The sequence below is a fragment of the Heterodontus francisci genome, chromosome 26 (genome assembly GCF_036365525.1).
Source record: "Heterodontus francisci isolate sHetFra1 chromosome 26, sHetFra1.hap1, whole genome shotgun sequence".
In the NCBI taxonomy this organism is placed as follows: domain Eukaryota; kingdom Metazoa; phylum Chordata; class Chondrichthyes; order Heterodontiformes; family Heterodontidae; genus Heterodontus; species Heterodontus francisci.
This window is the reverse complement of record NC_090396.1, coordinates 33,814,185-33,828,916: the sequence shown is the minus strand read 5'-3', so window position 1 is coordinate 33,828,916 and position 14,732 is coordinate 33,814,185. Positions and strand designations below refer to the sequence as shown.

Below are 14,732 nucleotides of genomic sequence, written 5' to 3'. Positions count from 1 at the left end.
TTAGAGGCAGCGTTGAGAATTAATTTAGCTGGCTTTTCTTCAAAGGCATAGATGAGATGAGTTGACACAGTGGATTCTCAGGGTCTTTTAGAGAGGTGCTGGAAAGCTGAGTTGTGGTCTTCTCTCCTTTGGGAATTCTCTTCTCTCCTTGGAAGTTCTCTCCCTTTTTATACAGTTCAACCCCAACTTAAAACAATTCAAAAGCAAAACCAACAACAGGAAGTTAACCTTTTGACCCCAATCAATCTTGACCTGTCACTTCTTTGCAAGCAACTTCTCCAGGTGTTCAAAGTTCTCTGTTGTTTATTGAGCTGAAAGTCAGGTGGTTTCCCAGAAGGCTTGTTTTCCTCACAAGACTTCTCAGTGACCTTTAAAAAAAAACATTTCAAGGGACTGTTTTTCAAAGTCAAGTGGCCTTTACGTGACCCCCATTGAAAACCCCAAAGTTTAACATTTCTTCAATCTTTCAAAAATGAATCCTCAAACAATATGGGGAGATGGTGGTATAGGTGTAATATCACTGGACTAGCAACCCAGAGCCCAGGCTAATGCTCCGGGGACATGGGTTTGAATCCCACCACTTCAGATAGTGAAATTTGAATTAAATTAATAAATTTGGAATTAAAAACTAGACTAATGGTGACCATGAAATCATTGTTGATTGTTGTAAAAGCCCATCTAGTTCACTGATGCTCTTTAGGGAAGGAAATCTGCAGTCCTTACCTGGTCTGGCCTACATGTAACTCCAGACCCACAGCAATGTGGTTGACTCTTAAATGCCCTCTGAAATGGCCTAGCAAGCCATCTCGTTGAAGGGAAATTAGGGATGAGCAATAAATGCTGGCCTAGCCAGCAATGCCCACATCCCACAAAAACATTTTTAAAATATATTTAACAAAACACATAGGGACTTACCTAACAATACCTCATACTCACAAGACTTTGTAAAAAGGTTCAGTTTTTCAAAGTTACAAAACTTACTGAAGGGTCTTACAGTGTTAGAGTCATCGAGATTTATAGCACAGAAACAGGCCCTTCGGCCCAACGCGCCTGCGCTGACCACCAAGCACCCATACAATCTAATCCCAGTTTGAAAGTTGTTACTTAACTTCTGTTCCAATATTTAGTACAAATTCACTATTTTTTTATAAAAATGAGTTTCTGATAGATTAATGGAGCATTCTCTCATTTCTTTCAGGTGCTGGTGGGCCTGCTGTGCATCCCCAGCATGTTCTCTTTTGTGTTCAGACTTTTTAGCATTCATACTTACTCTCCCTCTTAATATTTGGCACAGGGGCGGTGAAATTGGTCAACGCCAGTAATGCAAAGCGATAGCAAATCAGCAGCCCATTTTACACTGTACTCATCCCATTTTGCACTGATCAAATTTCACCCTCACAAAATCTTCTCAAGAATCAAAATTTAAAGGCTCAACAATTGCTAACTTACGATGGCACAGTGAGTTAAAATTCCAAAATGCTGTGCTGCTGAACAGTAAGACTCTCCCACATTGTTAGTTCTCAGCCTCAATTTAATGCCTTGGGGACCTATCAAGCAGAGGGGAATTCAAAAGAGCAAGTCTCTCATCCATTTGTTTAGAGAACATACATGGCATGAGGAAAGTATAAATTACAATCAGGGTTGTCCTCGTACAGCGTTTGTTAACGCATTCATGCCAGGATCTCTCCGTACTGTTTTAATATGGACTTTAACCCGTTTTAAATGCAACTGCAGCATTAAAATTAACTTGCGTATTCAGCCTTCATTAAAGTACAACGCTGATCATAATCTCTACCCCAGTAGAAGATGAAGTAGAGAAAAGCGTTAATAAAGTTACCAGGTATGATATAATAATTTATCTCATGGGATTTTGCTTTTTGAATTGTTTTCTACATTCTTCCCCAATACCATCTTTTGCATGATGCACTATCCTGTTTAACAAGTCTAAAATAACTTCCAGTTTTTCCTTGCTAATGTTTAAGACACCCAAGAACACGTAATTTACTCTGTCCCCTGTTTTCTCACAGTGTTTTAACATCCCCCACTCCACTTGCATCCTCCACCCCAGTGAACAACCAAGCTATGAAAAGATGTATCCTAGCCAACTGAGACAAATAAGTTAGATTGACCAACAATCCAATAACTCAAACATATTATTTTGTCTGAAGGAACTAGACTGCCCAAACATAGAGATTATTCTGACTGATTTTGTCACATTGCTCTGACTAATTTCCTGATATTACTAATGCCATTGCAGTGGTCTGTATCCTATTAAGAAACATTTAAGAAATACATCATAGTTGATGCAATCATACAATAATGCTTAGATTGCATTACATATAGAAAAATAAATGTCTTGTGATCAAGGCTTAGCTAGCATTTGCTCTCTTCCTATCTTTCTTTGCTCTCCGCCTTTCTCTTTGTTACTGTCCCCATCCTCTCTTTATTTCTCCTTGTAAATCTATCCTTGTGTCTTTGTTACTCTTCTGTCTTTCTCTCTCTCATTTTCCTCTTGTATCTCTGGCACTTTTTCATTTTATTTGTGCTACTGTCCCCTTCCTCTTTCTGTTTCTGTCTGTTATTACATCCACGTCTTTGTTACTTTCTCTTCCTCTCTATTACTTGCTCGAATCACTGTTAATCTGGGGGCAGTTTTAATCTAACCCACCTGTCAGAAACCCCACGGGATCGGGCACAATGCTGGTTTTACAGCTCGCCTGATTTTATTCTCCATCAAAGTTGATGCAGAATAATATCAGGCAGGGTGTAAAACTCGGCGTTGCACCTAATTATGTGGGTTTCCACCCAGTGAGTTGGATGAAAATTATCTCCTCTATCTCTTTAACCCCAATTTTAACTTGGGGCAAGCAATCAGTAGAAGGGGGCAACTGGGCAAGCAACAGTTTTGCTCCAATTGACTAATGTGAGGCCATTTTAACTTCCTTTAACTTTCATTTTAAAATCTACCCTACTGTTTCTTAAGCCAGACTATTATAGACCACCGAATGGTGTAGTTATACTGAACTAAAAATGGAAAAATGCTGGAAAATAACAGCAGGTCAGTCAGCATCTATAAAGAGAAAAGATAGATCGGGACATTTCAGACATGTTTCTTACATTAGAAACCACTTTTGCTTCAATGCCGAGTATCTTTGGGTGTGCATCAATGCAAAAGTGGCAGTGGGATTCAGGAGACTACTTTGGGCTGGATTTTATGTTGGTGGCACGGCTCCCAGCACTGGGCCGAAAAGGCGGGGGGCCTTTTCTTGACCCCCCCACTCCCGGAGCGACCCCCCAGTCTTTTTGATTCAAAGTTTTAGTAGGCAGGATCCCCGTCCCTTCAAAGACTTTTAAAGCCGGTATGCAAAGGCATCGGACCCAGGCCCAGTGGTGGAACCCCGGAACAGAGGTAGGTGAGGCGGGGCCGTCGGGGCCAGTCCAGAAGGCCCCGGCGAGGATGGGGTGGGGGGGATGGTCATTCACTCCAAGGGGAGGGGGCTCCTGCGGACCCAACTTGGAGGAAGAACCACCCTGCCCCCTGAAGCCCACAGGGAGGGCACCTCATTTTACAAGGTGCCCTCCCTGCGCAGCAGATGCCCTTCCTCTCCCCCCTGCCCCCCGTCACAGGTAAGATCCCAGTGGCGGTGGGAAGAAGCCCTTAATTGGCCATTAATAGGCCACTTAAGGGCCTTAATTGACCACTGGGCGGGACAGCCGTTGTCAGCCTATCCCGCTCCCGGGACGATCACTGGGCGATGGGGGAGATGATGGGCCTCCGCCTGCCACCCCTCACTACCCATCGCGATATTCCGTGCCCCCCTGCCTCCGATCCCGCCTCGGGGGTGGGGCCCGTAAAATGCCGGCCCTTGACTTGTGAAAACTGCTTCAGGAGGACAGCTCAGAGCAATTTGAGGTTGAAAAGAATGCAGTATAACTCCAGCCAGAGATCACATACATGGAATATGAAATTTGCAAAGGGTTTCACACTGTTGATCCTTAAAGTTACCTATGTTGACAACACATAAAAATAATGATGTAGGATTTCCTCTGAGTGCCTTGTGAAGCAAAATCAGCAACGTATTTGTGAATTTGCTGCATGTAATACAAAGAGGAAATCTTCTCTCCAGCATATCAATTTGGTGTTGTGACATTATTTGCTATAATAGTCTGAGTGTTCTGTTTACTCATGTGTCATCCCATCAGTGGCATTAGGTGAAACCACATGTTGAGCCTCCAGATCTTTTGATCCTGTTTGTCTGCCGGGAGATGGTAGAATACAATAGGCTGCATGCAGTTGTGTAACTCACCCTGTAATCAGTGCAGGCCAGCCATGGTTAGACTTGAACAATTATTCTAATCCATGTTTTATCACTAGCTGAGATCTAAATCATGCAGCGTTGTTTTTATAATCCTCCACTGTCAGGTGATCCAGATAAATAATTATGCTGCCAAGATTGTCCCCAACTGATTCATTTCCTGGTTAATGAAACACTTGAAGTTTAAAAGATGGATTAAAGGGTAGATTTTCCACCCCCATACTTATGCTGAGGTACCTCACACACTGCAAACATGCTGGGAAAACCATACTTTCTGTCCATTTGTTGGATGGGGAGTCGCATTTCTGATGCACACCTGCATTGTGCAAGGTACCCAGGACAAGGATTTGGAAAATCTAGGACGCTCATCTAAAGTGCATATTCCAGGCGAGATGGTAAAATCAAAATAAACAGGGTTTACTGATAAAGGTTATAATTCTGCTCAATATCCCATCAGTGTAACTTTTGAAAAAATACTTTTAAAACACTGGGGGTAATTTTGACACTTTTGATGGGGGCAAAATGAGTGATAGCGAATCGGCAGCCAGTTTTATAGCATTCTCAATTTTAAAATTGGAAATGAAAATCGGGAGGGATGTAAAATGGGTGGCCGACTCGCTATCACTCATTTTATGCTATTGCACAATGTGACAATTTCCCCCACTGTGTACATCCAGTCCACAATGGGTACCAATATCATGTCTGTCACAATCAAAATAGACATTGGTGACAGTGCAAACACTTCCTCACTAATAAGTTACCAGAAGTGATTTGAATTTACTGGATTTCCCAATAACCATTTGAGTGATATTCAAACAAGCTGGATTTAACAGTGCTGCTCTTTATCTGTTCTAATTTATACATACTGCATGATGCTTAAACCAAAGAGAATGTTGCACCTATAAAAAGCTTAGCAGCTTTAATGCAGTAAGTTATTTTGCAGTGAAGTGGCAGCTACCAGTTCATTTGCTTCACTGCACTGCCACCTTTGGAGACTGCACAGATTATCAAATTGTTGCTAGGATGTGTAGAATGTCAGAGGTAAATTGCTAAAATTGCTTTCAGGGTAACTTCATATGACTTTAGAGTGTAATATTGATGGTTCTTTCATACCAGCTCACTATCCCTGGTGGGCAAGGTTTCCTAATTAATACCCTTGTGAGTGCCTCAGGACAAAATAATTATGGAATGAAATCAGATGGTCCATCAGCAACCTGATTCAGACCCAGTTGCAAGTGGCATTTCTGCTGGAGAAACCTCTTTTACAGACTTTTGCAAATGCACAACTAAATAATGCAGTTTATATCCATCACATAATTCGTGTTAAAAAGAAGTCTTTGTTTCATTTTGGTACAACATCACCCCAGTACGTAACTATTGCACTCATCCACCCCTTGAATCAATGGGTTGTGGGCCAGAGGAGATACTTGATAGAGTCCTGATATCTGAGAACAGGGTTGCCACTCATCCAGTTTTGGGCCAGGCACCAAAGTTATCAAGATCAGGCATAAATAAACTGTGAGATTTTCAGTTGTGAGTTGCCTACCCAAGCTGTTTGCTTGGAGCAAAATTATAAACAGTTAAAAGCAGCAAGTTGCATCCTTCACATGGGAATAGCTATATATATATAAAGATATAAATTGGTTTTCCACCTCCTGAGGTTTCCAGCCAGGAATGTCACATCCCTAGTTACTATTTGCTGTTCACCAAGAGACAGACCAGTTAATAGGGAAAGCTTGAGAGCAGGTAAGAAGCACAACTTGAAATATGCTTTACTTCATACAGCAACAGGTAGTATTTTATGGATTGTTTTTGGCCTTAGAATACATTGAGATGGAAAGAGAAATGAAACTAGCCCTATTTTTATTTTAAAAAGCCCCTTGAAAGTCCCTGGATTAATGGAACCCAGCTGCTCACTGTTAAACTGCATTTTAAAGTATTACTTGAATGAAAGTTTATTTGGAAAAAATTTTTTTCCATTGCCAGTTGATACTGGAGTAAAGAAAAAGCAAAAAAAATGATTGTTGACTTTTTAGAGAAGATTTAAAGAAAAATCCAAATGTTTATAAAAGTTGACAGGCCTGGGTAAGTACTTGGCTGCAACTTTTAAAATAAAACCTTTGTGTCAGGCATAATTTGCATCAATTTTCACCTTGTACTACTGGTAGATTGGGGCATGTTGGGGAAAGAAGTGTGTTTTGGATTGAAATGTAATGATCTGTTTGCAATACTGGCACCCAAGCACATCCTTCATGATGGAGGGAGTGGCTTGAAGTGAGTGGATTTAAGAAACCAAGCATCTGTCTACTCAGCATCCCCCAGAGGGTACAGATTTATCCCTCTAAATGTCCCAATCATTAATATTACTGCTAACATCAGCTCTCAACTCACTCTATCATGGGTCAGAAGACCAAATCAACAAGAGTTCAAGTGGCAAACCAACAGAACAATACAGCTTGTTTCTTTCTTCACTAGAGCTTTGATCTTCCTAGAAATTGGAGATTGGAATTCCTATGGTGTTTTTCTTTTGCTTGCTCACAGTATGGGCAGTGACCAATCACTTTCGGGTATGAATTTCAGTGCAGCCCCAGCACACAGCAATAGGAATTAAAAATTTAGGGAATCCTAACCTCATGAGCGATTTTAAGTTAACTTTTTGCAGGAAATATGGATTGGCCCATTATGGGACTGTGACCTTCTCCTTAAAGTACACATGTTTTAAACATGCCTAGTGTTGTGGTGAGCCCCACCTCGGCCTTTCAGATACCCATGGTGCTATTCAATGGTGCTCAGGCACATAAGTGCCCAGTGCCAGGATCCCCTCCCTTTAAAGACAGGGATCCCGCCTCCAAGAGCTGACGGGCAATCAGAGGGCCGGCAGCTCAGTAGTATTGGCAGCATCACCGCGAGTGGTGGTGGCCAATACGCAGGCCCAGCGCGAGAGACCAGGACAAGATGATGGTGAGGCAGGGTCACCAGGATCAGTTCGGCAGGCCTTGGCGATGGCGGAGAGGAAGGTTGGCACTGAGGATGGGGAGCTGTTAATGGAGGGGCGGCCTTTGTGGACCACAGATTGCCCATGGAGGAGGCCCTCCCTCCCAAACTTACAGGAAGGTCACCTCATTTCACTGGGTGACCTCCCCGCGTGAGTGAAGCCCCCCTCCGCTGACATCATTCCAGCAGCGGTGGGAACAGACCCCTAAGTGGCTAATAATTGGCCTCTGGGCAGGAAGGCCATCTTCGGCCTTTCCACCTACTGACTTAATTGTGGTGCGACAGGAAGGCAACAGACCCTCCGCACCCCGCCTCCTGACACAATTCAATGGCCGGCCCCCCTCCCTACTCCCACCCTCCCCCCATCTCCTAGCCTGTCTCTGATGGGGAACCCATTAAATCCAGCTCAGTGTGCGCAGGGATCTCAGGCAGGACAATATTAAAATAGGGTAAAGGCAACTCCATGAAAGGAATTGAAGTGAGAGGCAACATTTTGAAGTGAAATCATTGGGGCACACTGGGAGCCAGTGGAACTCAGAGGAAGTGGATGATGAGAGTGGGCTGCAACACTTTGGAAGAGTTGAACCTTATGAAGAGTTAAGACAAGGAGGCTATCTTAGATAATATTGGATAAGTCATTCCTTAAACTGGTGAAGACATGAGCAATGGTTTTGGCAACAGAGGCTTTCTGTTAATATTCATTCTCAACATATGGGCATCACTGACATGGCCAGCATTTTTTGCCCATCCATAGGTGCCCTTGAGAAGGTGGTGGTGAGCTTTCTTCTTGAACCACAGTTGTCCATGTGGTGAAGATACTGCCCCAATTCTGTTAGGTAGGGATTTCCAGGATATTGACCAATTAACAATAAATGAATATGTTCAAGTGAGGTAGGGGTCAAGGCAGTTGAGCTTTATGATACCATCCGAGTATCAAAGTCAAAGTATTACCACATTGTAGCATGCTGCTGACTGCTTATCTTACATAACACACATGTCTCTAAACTTTTTCATCTTCAGTAGATTCTTTAATGAGTTTTGGCCCTTTATCTTGGTGTTTCAGTTTAGAAATGTACCAGATTGTGATTTGTTTCTGTTGCAAAATAAAACTGGAAATGCAGGCTTTTTTTGGCACAATGCTGCTCCTTCAGGTTCTAAGTAGTAGAATGGGTGACACCCACTGTCAGGTGTTGCTACTTTCGTAGTCAAATGAGGGTGCAGTAGATTGCTGCAAAGATTGGAAAAACATTTCCAAGCAAAAAGAAATGTCACTCTGTGGAATATAATGATAATGAATACATGGAAAGAAATTTAATGGCAGTCACTCTTTGTGTTCAGATGATGAATGTTAGCATTTGTTAGTAGGTGTCAGCCTTGGCTCAGTGGGTAACACTCTCATTGCTTTGTCAGGTTGTGAGTTCAAGTCTCATTCCAGAGACCTGAGCACAAATCTAGGCTGACAGCCCAACGCATTTTCCCAAATATTATAGACATTGGGGTTGATTTCCATGTGTCATGTGGGTGGGTGGGTGGTGGGCAGGTGGTGGGAGAAGTGGGCAGGGTGCCCATACTTCCCACCAGACACAGTTGACAGGAGAATAGAGCCATTTTCATGACGAGTTCTCATTTAAATATAATCTGTCAGTTTTCAGCAATGAATACGCTCCCTGTGAGCAGCTCGCCAATTGGGAGGGCGGGAAATCCAGTTGGGCAGCCAATATTTAAAGCCAGCCTGTAGCACCTTAAAGGAGAGGCGCACTTTTCAATGTTGGATAATGGGAAGTCATTTTCTGAACCAGCGAGCAGCATGACTTTGTCAAATTCTCTGAAGCAGCAGTGGAGCATCAGGAAGGAGTTTCTTCTCCTCTTGTGAACGTTGAATTTCAGAACCATCCCCATGATAAAAAGTGTGTTGGTAGAAGCCCCTTAAGATTCAATTTTTTTTTACAGCCACGAAAGTCATTTTTAAATGGTCTAAGTAGTCAAAGACCCCAATGTAATACATGTCAAATGTCTCCCAGAACATTCCAGCATTTACCTGAGAGTAGCTGAGGATCCCTTCGATGGATGGCTGAAAATGACTCATACCATCACACGGCATACCATCCAAGGATTGTGGGTGGGATGAGAAACTGGCAGTGGCAACATGTGCAGAGATGGAAATGGAGTCAGCTCTGGATCATGTCATTCAACTCTGATTTGCTTCTTTTCATTAGTATCTCTGGCCGTTTCTGGCCAGGAAACCCGCCTAAATCAATGTCTGCCTGGAAATTTGAAAAGACAGGCAAGCGGTGCTAAGTTGCCAGTTCTGCTCTCCATCTGACTACCGTCTCGCGACCACCCCATTTTTAGTGTAAGTCGGGCGGATGTTTAATGAAAATACCCCCACAAACATTTGCCAAGAGTCAACCACAGATTATTCCTCCACCAAGTTTCAATAATGACCTCAGTCATTGCTTCTCCTGAGGAAAATGTCAGCAGGAATGAATAACAGAGAGTGTGCTGACAGTCAGAAATAAAAATAAAACTCCCCCACAAATTCCAAAGTATACGTTATTAAAAATGGATAGAGAAAGTGATTAAATTATATCCCTGGGGTTTAGATAAAAAATAAACTGCTCAAACCTTGCTCGTCTTTCTCAATCCAGAGATTAGATTATTTCCTTGCAATCAATCCTCTACTGAATCCCTCACAAGTATCCATTTTAAGATGTTTAACCTCGTCCTGACACTCTTGTCTGACTATTTCAGTATTGTCTGTCAGGAAAGCCTTCGGTGCCTCAGCACGGCAAGCACAGTTCATTTATTCAGCCAAATAGCAGCAGCAGAAAGATACAGTTTGAAAAGCAGTTTGGGGTGCTTGTTTGTGCCAGGTTGTTCTGCATAAATGCCATGAATAACACACTCGTGTTTCGCTCACTACAAAAGTTGTCAAGAACATTCTAGCTGTCCTTTGCATAATCGTACTCCTTTCCGGATATGTCTTCTCGTGGAGCAAAGTGTTATGAGAAAATAAATTTGAGCAAAAGGTAAAGATGATGATCTTTAATAGAACTGGACTTCAGAATGCACTGTTTACTCCAGTATGTGCAGTCCTCCCATGCATGAAACGTTGAAAAGCAAATTACAAAAGAAGTGCAAAGAATAAACTTGTTGATGGCTTGTTATTGTGTTGGAGAGCCTTGCTACATTGAAAAAGAGAGAAATAGGATTAGTTTTCCAAAGGGAGGTGTTGTTGGAGGTGTTGATTACTTTTCGAACCGGAAACCCACACTCACTAATTAACAGCAATCTTTTATCAATAGCTGTATGTGGATTTAGGTGATGATCGTATAACTTCAGAGCTGACCCTGCTGTCAGAACCAGGCTCCTTTCCGACCTCTCAGCTGCGGGGCTTGCAGTCAGCCTTAAGCCCCTGTGCTGAGACCCAAACCCTGCTCTGAGACCTCACTTGCCCCCTGCTCCAGCTGTCAGATCCAACCTGGCCCGACCCCACTGCTGTTGAATATGAAGTACATGAGATGCTATATGGGTTTTAGTTGTAATCCAAAACATCCATCTTCAGCATGTATTTTACAAACCTGTGGCAGGGATTGCACAAACAATGTTGTTGAGACAAAAAAAGTCATTATCTGCCTCCACCATGATATTACACAGGCTTTTATTGACATAAAATTGTTCACTTCAATCTCCAAAGCACCAGGAATAAGCATTTAATAAAAACAGGATTTGACTTAATGAGTCACAGTAAATCAGTGGTCCTGATATTACCCCCTATATGCCATAAACACACTTATTGTTATGAAGCAATATATCCTCTAACTCAACACATGCAATGCCAAGGGAGGTCTTCTTTATAAACAGGTTCAGAAATTTGATAAACAATACCCAGAAGAACTCTTTCCCTATTGTTAAAGTAGCAGAGGGCTTCTGGCACATACATAGAGCCATATGCCAGTGAGAGTCAGGACCACCAAGAGAGAAAAGGTAGAAAATTGGGAGCTGGGCAATCTTATAGAAAGTCCTCCTCAGTCTTGGTTTCTGTTTAAAGTGAATTATTGGACAACTTCCCAGATCATTAATAAAGATTAGAAATCAGTCTGAAGCCACATATTTTCCTGCAGAATCTCTTCAGGATAATTGAACCTGGAGTCTTTCTGTAAGCGATAGAAATTGAGAGATTGCTTCAGCTGAATCTGATAAATGGGCATTGGAGAGCTGAGAGTAGTTTCTGACCAAATTAAACATCTGCTCTATTTATGCCACAGATTACACAGAATTTTCTGCCCTGTTTGCACTACTCATTTTAGGTGGGATAATAGGGTTGCTGTGTAGACTGGTAATTGCATTAGAACATGGTTTAAAACATTTTGCAAAACTGCTTTGTGTCTTAAGATCTTTATTGGCGTCAATTTTTTGGCTGCAGTATATCTTTCATGGCAACTTAAACCTATATTCAGGACGGCTGTACCTTTTAACATGGTAAATTAAGATGCATTATACGAGTCACATAAAAGAGGTTGTGGGAAAAATATCTCGAGGCAGGTCTAAAGTGAGCCCGATTACATCACCAAAACCATAAATTCTTATCCAGAGAAATATATCATTGCAACCTAGGTGGCCTAAATAATGAATCAGAGTGAGCTAATCAGGGCCTTTAAGAATAAGTCTGAGACTCATTTAGAGCAATTAAACAAATGTAAGTGATTGAGATGCCACTTCATGGCAAGGGTTTATTTTCCTTTCACACTGCTTCCATCAAAGCTACTGAAAAAAAATCCTTTGTTTTATTTAACCTTTTATTGCTTCTCATCTCACAACTGCCTGCTTGCGTACATGTTTTCTTTCACCTGGAGAACTGTGCTTCTGACAGAATTTCAATTGGACTGATTTCCAAAGACCATTTTTTAGTATTTCCCTATAAATGATCCTGGACCTTGGAGCTGACATTCAGCCCTAAATGTTGGCAGGGCAATTCCAACATTCCCGAGCTGGTAACTCATGTCCTGACACAGACTGTCAGACTGCCCTGAAAGGTACCATGCTTCACCCAAAAGCAGGATAAAGGCAGCCGAATCAGTTCACAAAATTCAGTGGAGATCTGTAATGCTCGATTTTTCCTGTTTGTTGCAACACCCACGTCACCATGAGAAAATGGAGGAGGGGGGTGGGGTTGTTGGTGGGGCAGAGGGTCTGCAGGGGCAGAAAGCTGAAACAAGCCAGAGTTTCATTTCCTGCCTTTTCGGGATCTGTGCATTCCTCCTCCAATTCTGGCCTCTTGCACCTCCCCGATTTTAAATGCTTCACCATTGGCCACTGTGCTTTCAGCAGTCTAGGCTCTGAGCTTGAGAATTCCCTCCTTAAACCTCTCTATCTCTCTCTGCTCCTATAAGATGCTCCTCAATACTTACCTCTTTGATCGAGCCTTTGGTCACCTGTCCTAATATCTCTTTATGTAGCTCGGTATTAAGTTTTGGCTGTTAACAGTCCTGTGAAGTGATGTAAATGCAAGTTGTTGTCATTGTATCATGAAAATTAGGGTGGGGTGAAGTTATTTCCTGATGTTCTTCACTTCCAATTTCAATGCAGTTTTCCATGGGCAGCTGATTATCATAATTTATCATAATTAGGCTCCAAATTGCAGCTGGAAGGAAATCCTAATATCAGGGCAGGGTTTTCGCCCCTGATGGAGGTGAACATAGAGGCAGGCGGGCACAGAAATTCACAACATTGGCCAGTGTGCTGGTTTGCTGGTACCATCCGGTCCATGGACCATTTTCCTGGAGGTGGGATTAGGGTCAGATGGCCGACCCAGCCACCAGCGGCAGGTAGGCAATTTAGGACAGTTAAGGCCTATTAAAGCCTATTGTCAGAGGTCGACTGGAATTTTCCTGTCAGCCTGCAGGCCTCCCGGGGCATTGGGGCCTAGGCCAGCTGCCTGGAGGTGCCAGACCATGGTGGGGGTGGGGGGATGCAGGGGGGCAGCACTGCAGTCAGGCTTTGAGGCCCTGTCTGCCTGCTTGGCCACAGCTGCGCGCCCAGTGTAGGGGATTCCCCCTCCACAATGGTGGCCCAGCTGCTGAGGGCATTTTAAATTTAAAAGTTTAAAAAGTTGCAGAAAGGGTGCCTCAAAATGAAGGCAACCTATATCTCTCGGACCTGAACTGCAGGCTTCATCTCCTTCCGAGCTGGAGGGCCTCTTATTGGCCTTCCAGCTTTGAGAGCCCACCTGCCATCCCTAGTTAGACGGCGAGCCCGGCCTCTGGCAGCTAATTAGCCAATTTGGGGAAAATCATTGTCGGGTGACTGCTTTCCACACAATGTGGGGTTGTGACCTCCATTTGACCCTGACGTCAGGGTCCCTACCCAAAGGGCAAAATCCTGCCCTCAGTTTCTAGCCATTTGGGAGGAAGCTGCACTCATATGCTAGCCTCCTGTTTCACCATTAGTCAGACTGTTTCGATAGCAGCAGTGTCTTTGTGACATTTCCTTCCTTCCTGTGCTGCCAAGGCTGGTACAAAGGAAGCTGTTCAATAACTACACCCTGGGCCGATTTTCCTGTCCTAACAGGCGAGAAGCTTCCACCTAAACAGGCAGGAACATTTAGATAACATGTATGTGACATCAAATGTGCTATTTTCTGGGGACAACGCTGGGCAAATGCCTTGAAGAACGCCCATGGAAACTCAACGTTAGGCGCTGTGTGGTTGCAGTTTCCGCTTGACAGATCTTTAAAGGGATACCAGTCACTTTCACTGAGCTTAAGTAATTCCATTGTCCGAATTGCTTAGTGTGTGGGCGGTGCAGTTTTGCTGCTGTCAGTAGCGGGCAAAATTGCATTCAACTTCCTGCCTCCTATTTTGAGCAAGTATCGCATTGAAAAGTCCCACCTGGCATTCACCCACCACCTGACAATTAGCTACCCCCAGAAAAGCAGCAAGTTCAGGAGCGTCGGGCACTTATGAAGCACCCATCATGTGAGTGGGGTACTCAGTAGACAGGAAAATTGGCCTCCATAACTGCTATATACAAAGCAGTAAATATCATGATAAAATATTGCAGAAAATGCCTCGATAACTCCCTGTGTGTGATGCAAATCACTTTGAGAGGAACTTCATTGCTTGTTGCAACCAACTCATTCTGTCCAACATTCATCCCTCAATTGGAACCACTAAAAAACAGATGATCTGTTCATTTATGTCATTGCTGCACAGATTGTTTGCTGTATTTTCCTACATCACAACAGTGACCATGCTTCAATAGTCCTCCATTGGCTGTGAAGTGATAAACTGAGGTGCTATATAAATGCAAGCGGTTTTCACTTACAATGCAACCATGGGGGTGAAATTGGACTTGGGCTGGGTATTGCATCGGTCACCCATTATAACGAGCACATAACATGCGACCGGTGTGATACTGTCC

At 43.2% G+C, this 14,732-nt stretch overlaps 1 protein-coding gene across 13 annotated transcripts in view; it reads left to right on the top strand.

Annotated features, from left to right (window-relative positions):
- The window catches only part of b3gntl1 (UDP-GlcNAc:betaGal beta-1,3-N-acetylglucosaminyltransferase-like 1), a 351,083-nt gene that overhangs the window by 202,700 nt on the left and 133,651 nt on the right, over nucleotides 1-14,732 (top strand). Inside the window, exon 1 of one of the 13 annotated variants that reach the window (XM_068058005.1) lies at nucleotides 13,823-13,903. The exons of 11 other annotated variants lie outside the window; for them this stretch is intronic. The gene's annotated coding sequence lies outside the window, so the exon portion shown is untranslated. Of the gene's footprint in view, nucleotides 1-13,822; nucleotides 13,925-14,732 lie in introns of those variants that run through there. One more of the 13 variants, XM_068058007.1, reaches the window with a different exon arrangement.